Here is a 6,405-nt window from a genome sequence, read left to right on the forward strand (position 1 = left end):
TTACGGGCTTTAATGTTAAATAAGATATACACTGCCTATTCTCAAGGAGCTTTCATTTTAGTAGAGGTGGTAGACAGTATGCAACTATTTTTACAATGTATTATTTAACCATGATAGCAATATATGATACAATGTAGTGTGGGAAGCTGCAAATATTCAGCTGCTCGGCCATTTACTAGCCGGTAATGTCACTCCCCTGGGGAGTTACAAAAATAGGCAGGGGAGCGCCACTCCCTGTCAGGAGAAGCCAGAAAAACAAAGATCAATCGCCTACAGGCAGGGTGGTATCGGCCCTTCATGTGCTGTGCTAAAAACTTTAGTTTCCTTCTTTACCCTAGCTTGACCCTGTGTCCTCGCAACCAACCCTGTCAGTTTCTCACCCTAAACCCTATATAGGTGTGGGTTTTTTTTTTCTTCAAGAGAAATAAAGGAGGCTTGATCAGAAAACGCTTGTCTTGCCTCACTCTCTGTGCGCCCCTTCCTGCCCTACCCTCTCTCTCCCTCAGGAACGGACCACAACGATTTTCAACCCCGCTGGCCGGGCGGGACCGGACAATGTAGAAATTGAGGTTGTTAGGGAAAAAATACAAAGCATAGTGGAGGGTTATCTAATCCAATCTGTTAATCATTTAAGACTTCTCTAAACATGTAACAATTAGAGTAGCTTACAGATATGAGAAGGAACTAATTTTTTTTTTTTTTGCTCAGCAAGCTTTATTCAGTTCTGAGAGGAACGCCTCCCTCCCCGTGCTCCTGCCCCTCCTGCCCCTCCCACCCCAGGGCTCCGTAGGGTTCAGTGTCCTCCTGTGCTGGGGGTAGGTCCTGTGGCCCAAAGGCCTGGTCTGGAGAATAAGCAGGACAGCTGGTCCCTAGTGGGAATGCTGGTCTTCTCGGTTGTGGGGAAGAAGCAAGATGGGCAGGGATATTCCCACCAGCACTCAGAGCTCCGTTATCTCCCCCGCTTGGGTCGCAGGATAGCGGGGTAGACGCGTCCCCTAGCCTTAGCAGCCGGAGTGCCTCCGGGATCAGGTTCCCAGGGTAGCGCCAGAGAAGCAGCTCAGAGCAAGGGCTCCTCAGTGGGGGCAAAGACGGGGGAAAGCCATGGGGGGACTGCAGTAAGGGTGGTCGTTGTGTAGGCTGAGTCGAGAGAAATGGGTGGCCATGTTCTCTTCAGAAAGGAACTGTTTGCGCAGGGGCTCCCTCATGTCCTGGCCTCGGGGCGACCCCGACACGGCCTGTGGGTCGCGTTGGGCCCGAACTGGGGGGCCTCGCTCCAGGGGCTGTTGTAGGATCATTTGGGTTCGGGTTCCTGCGGGCGAGAAGGAGCTAATTTTGGCAAAGTATATTGGAAGGAGAGTTCCTTAAAGAAACTTAAAGGACCCAGTGAGGTTTGGATGCAAAGAACAAGAGGAAGAGTGGCTTGAAATGATCTGGGATTTCAGTTTTACTCTAATGGAAAGTTTCAGTAGGAAAGTGAAGGAATCAATCCATATTTAAAACACTCTAGATGCCATTTGTGAATATTTCTGTTAGGAAGTAAGGAGGAGAAAAGATTACCAGCTAAGGTGAAACTACAGTGTTCCAAGCAAGCAGCTGTGGCAATATGGCCAAGGAAAGTGGAAGTGAAAATGGAATAAGTGTATCAACTTTGAGAGATATATAAGGTCTTTCAAATGGAAAGAAAGAAAGAAAAAAGTTAAGAAGAAATAATAGTTACTGGGAAGAATAGTGATAAGTCTAGAAATAAGGTTTCTGGAGAAGTAGAAGGAGATAGCATGCATGGCTTTGAAATATACTGTCCAGAAAAATGGGTGAGTGACTAGATGTTTTATGTAAGAATTGTCCATTTTATAAAATGAACTACAATGTTTTTCTTTCTGGAAACTGCTCTTTTATTATGCTCCAAAAAGGAAAGTGTTTACAAACATTCCATCTGTTCATGATGAGGGCGAAATGAGGCACACCACTGATTTATTCTTTACTCCTGCACTGGGTCACCAGAGGTTTGGAGGGCCGTATACGGCCTATGGAAACCCCAGCACCATTTCTTATAACACCTGAATTATCACTATAGGGCTCCTACTCAAATGCTGACCTGCAATTACTCTGGCTTTTGAGTCACAACTCGATTATACCATATTAAATGATATGTTTGTAGGACCAATGCTTAGAAAATGAAATTGAATACACATTTGTAAAAGCATAGGTCAGAGGGGAGAGTGGAGAGGGCTGGATGGGAGACATATAAGTAACAGGGATAATAACGTATAAAAGCATCATCAGTTGTACAAACCACAATTTCAGGGGATTTTCAGTGACCAAGTCTAACAGGGAAAGGTTAAAGGGATATGTCAAATGCTTGTTTCACCTCTGGCAATTGAAACTGACCATGGATTAAGGAACAAAATAGATGAAGACAGACAAATAAAATATGAAAGAATTGAGCTTTTATACAGCATTTCAAAATATGCTATTATTTATCTTGGGAAAAAAGGAGAATTGCATTGGAAGAAAACACAAATTATTTATTTTACCTGTATAAGACTACACACACACACACACACACACACACACACGCACACACACACATGCATTGTAAGAGATTTACTTGTCTACCCAGTTCTGAGATTAGTTTACATAATTTCAAGCCTCAGCAATACATCTTCTTGGCTTTGAAGAAAGATTATTTTATTTTATTATTTCATTTTAGAAAAAGAGCAAGAGGGGCGCCTGGGTGGCTCAATCAGTTAAGCATCCGGCTTTGGCTCAGGTCATGATCTTACGGTTCATGCGTTCGAGCCCCGCGTCAGGCTCTGTGCTGACAGCACAGCTCAGAACCTGCTTCAGATTCTGTGTCTCCCTCTCTCTGACCCTCCCCTGCTCGCACTTTCTCTCTCAGTCTCTCAAAAATAAATTTAAAAACATAAAAAATAATTTAAAAAAAACGAAAAAGAGCAAGAGAGAGCATATGTATGAGTTGGGGAGGGGCAGAGGAGAGAGAGAGAGAGAAAGAGAGAATCTCAAGCAGGCTCCACACTGAGCACTGAGCCTGATGCAGGGTTTGATCCCATAACCCAGGGATTATGACTTGAGCTGATTGGATGGTCAAGTGACTGAGCCACCCAAGCATCTCTGGAGAAAGATTTTTGATTAGAATATTTAATTGTTGTATTACAGCTTTGAATAAATAGTTGCAAAATAGCTCAGAAAGCAAAAGAAAAGATGAGGATTATATTGATAACACCAAGCTAAAGAACTTGGATTAAGAATCAGTAAGTCTCTTAAACTTATTTGTTGTTATCCAGAATTTAAAGGCAATGATCTCTAACCAAAATGATTTACAAAGATTTTTTAGAGATTAAAATAAATAATAATGTATAAAACATTTGACAATCCAATGAGAAGAAATAATAGTGTGAAAAATGGGAGATTTGGGCTCAACAGAGTTTTTCTTCAATACGTACTTTTGTAACATTACTGAATCAAATTTCCAAACCACAGATTTTCTCTCTTATGCATCTCTGATTTATTCCCTTCTTTATTCTTGCCAAATCAGTCCAAATCATCATCATCTGTTACTAGACCACTGTATAGCACTTCCTTATGTCTTCCCTATAAGAAAAGATCCAGATCTTATAAAGCCTGAGATTATACAATTGAGAGTAAGTCTTTAGAAAATAATATGCAAAATTATGAAATTAAAATATGTATTTACTATGGAACATGAATCTACAAAAAAGTTGCAAAATTTTTACACCTTGACAAATATCACAAAATCTATTATTTTAATCAGTTAAACACGTGATATGTCTTTATAATATCTTTCCTCTTTTCATTTGACAAGAATTTGGTAATAATTTTCTTTAAAGAGGACAGAAAGATCATTTAATATTCCTTCTGTAATGAATGAAATGTGTTTTTTACTATTGACAGTTTTAGTGCACAAAACATGTCATTTCACACCCAAATATATTGGCATTTCAAACACAAGATTTTTGATTCATTTTAGTTTGTACATGTACCATCAAAAAAGAACACAGACAAAAACACACACAGCACTTTAAAATGTGTATGCTGCATTATCAGGAATATTCCTCCCAGGAAAGAATTGTTGTTTTTCAATGTAGAATGTACAAAACCCAAATTTCACTTATAATTTTAACCGTATCATGATTAGAAGATTTTCCTATAGATTAACTTTAACATTGCAAGTGTCAAATATTCTTTCTATGTAAGTCTGTAGATAGGTACCATAGGGCATATTTACATTACAAATAGGACCAGTGACCTTGCACCTTTTCTGCAAGTCGCAGATGAGTTGGCACCATGAATGTTAAGGACATCTACACGAAGTTGCATCTGTATTAGATTGCTAGGAACAGGCTGACTTTACTTGGTAATGATGATAAACCACATACAATATTCCACTAAACCCAAGTTGACTGCATCTACATTACAAACTCCTCTTAAAAGCCACTTCAATGTCACCAAAGATAAGGAGAAGGTGAGTAGAAAGTCGGAGTGGAAAGTCTGATTATAAATAGAAGAGGTTTCATCAATTGCAGTTAAGATAGCTTATTACAGCTAATGTAAAAAGGAACTTGTGACCATGTGAATACATTTCTGGGATGCTAGGGTCTTTCCAGTGCCCTTGAAAGAAACCATAAGTGAGGGACCTTGAAGCTGAGACTCCTTAGTTTTCTGGTACCCTCCTCTACTTCTTTTTATTATTCTTTATTTTATGTTTTTATTTTATATTTGAAAGAGAGAGAGAGAGCAAGCAAGTGGGGGTAGGGGGCAGAGAGACAGAGACAGAATCTGAAACAAACTCCAGGCTCTGAGCTGTCAGCACAGAGTCCGACACCGAGCTCGAATTCATGAGCAGTGAGGTCATGACCTGAGTCAGACACTTAACCGGCTGAGCCACCCCTGAGCACCCCTGGAGTCCCCCTCTACTTCTATATGTCTTTATAGGTGGGCTATTAACCTTTTAGGCTGAGCAATTCTTTGCATAAACTCTATGGTGCTTCACAGGGTTCTTATCATCCTTGACACTCTTGAAATTAGATGCCAGCAACACTCCATTCCAATTACTTATCAGCAAAAGATGTCCTCATCCTTTTCCAAATGCAGCCTGTGGGGGAAGAAAGTATCACCCCCTAGGATGATAACTATGTTTCTAACCATATTTCAGTAACTTTAGTAGTTTTTAAGAACTTCAGTACATTATTTTAAGCCTACGTTTTCAGTATTAGAAAAAAAAGACATACAAAAATATTAAATCAAGAAAGTCAAATGAAATATCTATAATGCTAAATTTTAATTGGAAATGCCAATATCAAACATGCATATATATTTTATAGTAATATCACAGAAAATACCTAGAAACACTAACAATATAGTAGCAATGAACCCACTTTAGGACTAGTCTCAAAAACCAGTGCTTCTTGGAGGAATGGCTAATTCCTGGTTTGAGCACCTTGTTATTCCAGGAAACAAGTGAGCTACTCAAGACTAATTGGAGCCATGACAAAGTACACAGGAGCCAAATTTAAGGAGCTTCTAATTAGCCAAAGATGGGACAATTGAGTATTGTACAAGAAGATTTTTGCGATTAATTAAGGCATAATGGATATATAAAATCATATATATGTTCATAATGATGCTAAAACGAAAAAGGCAGAAGCTGGCGGAAGAAATCAAAGCACATCATCAAAAGCCCTATTTCAAGCAAATAAGGTATAAAAGCCTTTTATAATGGGGAAGAACTGAATAAAGATTTAGCCTATCGGTTTAAATGTGTGTGACATGTTACCCACTTTCTTTTAGAATTTTTTGGTAAGGGTGATTAGACATATTACCTCCTCTCTTTCTAAGCTATCTTGAGCCAATCATCTTTTTGTCCCTATGTTTCAGCCACAAAGAGTTCTTCTAAGTTCTTATAAACTGCTAAGGTCATTCTTGCTTTATAACCTCCACCAACGCTATTTCTTTTCTTTGCCAATAGCTGCACAAGACACCAAACTCAGCCACAATGTTACAGCAAGGTCTTACCCTCATTTCCCAAAGCTATTGGCTGTCATGTCTTACATAGTACACTTTTGCTTTCTAGAACTTACTCTATATCAGAGTTATACATCTGCTTTGCATTTATTTGGAAAAATCTGCCACCACCACTAGAATAAAAGATCTCATAGGTGGCATGCTGTGTCTCTTGTTCTGTGTTATATGACCGGTTCCTAGGACAGTGTCTGAACATAGAGGGTGCCCAACAAACATTATCTGAGTGAAGAAACAAAATCCAATTTTAAATTAAAGAAATACTCGTAAAACATACTTAAAAGTAATGTATAAGAGGGAGAAAACATAGAGAGGGAAACAAACATAAGAGATTCTTAACAATAG

At 39.2% G+C, this 6,405-nt stretch overlaps 1 pseudogene; it reads right to left on the reverse strand.

Annotated features, from left to right (window-relative positions):
* Positions 1 to 745: 745 nt before the first annotated feature.
* LOC115288989 lies at positions 746 to 1,309 on the reverse strand (annotated as a pseudogene).
* Positions 1,310 to 6,405: the final 5,096 nt, after the last annotated feature.

This window comes from Suricata suricatta, chromosome 4 (genome assembly GCF_006229205.1).
Source record: "Suricata suricatta isolate VVHF042 chromosome 4, meerkat_22Aug2017_6uvM2_HiC, whole genome shotgun sequence".
NCBI classification, from domain to species: Eukaryota; Metazoa; Chordata; class Mammalia; order Carnivora; family Herpestidae; genus Suricata; species Suricata suricatta.